Below are 682 nucleotides of genomic sequence, written 5' to 3' on the forward strand. Positions count from 1 at the left end.
CTCACTTAAAGTGGGAACGTGGGTGGTGGGCTGGAGCCCAATATTCACTCCACCTCTACCCCGTTTGCCACCTCCAGAGCCACAGTTTGAAAATCTGTATCGATCTGTGGATGCCCACTCAGTATCTCCTACCTGCCTGGCTCCAAAACTGCTTCTCCTTGCCCGTATGTCCTTGGCTCAGCCGTATTTTTGCCACCTCCTTCATTTATCAAACACTCTTGAAAAGTGCAGTAGGGATGAAGCTCTGAGCTAAATGTTTCTGGCAACATAAACAGAAGTCAGGGGATCTAAACCGCACGTGCATACACCGACCCTCTAGTCAGAGAGAGAGATGATGTATATTAATGACAGCGAAGCAAAGTGGATAGTGGTTGAAGCTGCTGGAAAGTCACATATCGTTCTCATATTTCCCTTTCATGATTCCGGTTTCTGAGGAGGAAGACTTCCAGGCTAAGGAAGGAAGGGGGACTGTGAGGGCATATCAGAGCATGTCAGAATCCCCATGTCTTTGATCTTAAACATAATTATAAAATAAAAGCCAACACTTACTGAAGACACACTCAGGTTCGAGGAACTGTCTGAAGAACTTCAGGTGTTTTAATCAAAAAAACCTCACAATAATGACCCAAAGGTAGCTGATACCCTTATCTTCAGTTTGCTATTTAGAAAACTGAAATGAAGA

This window comes from Pteropus alecto, unplaced genomic scaffold, assembly GCF_000325575.1.
Source record: "Pteropus alecto unplaced genomic scaffold, ASM32557v1 scaffold5, whole genome shotgun sequence".
Taxonomy (NCBI): domain Eukaryota; kingdom Metazoa; phylum Chordata; class Mammalia; order Chiroptera; family Pteropodidae; genus Pteropus; species Pteropus alecto.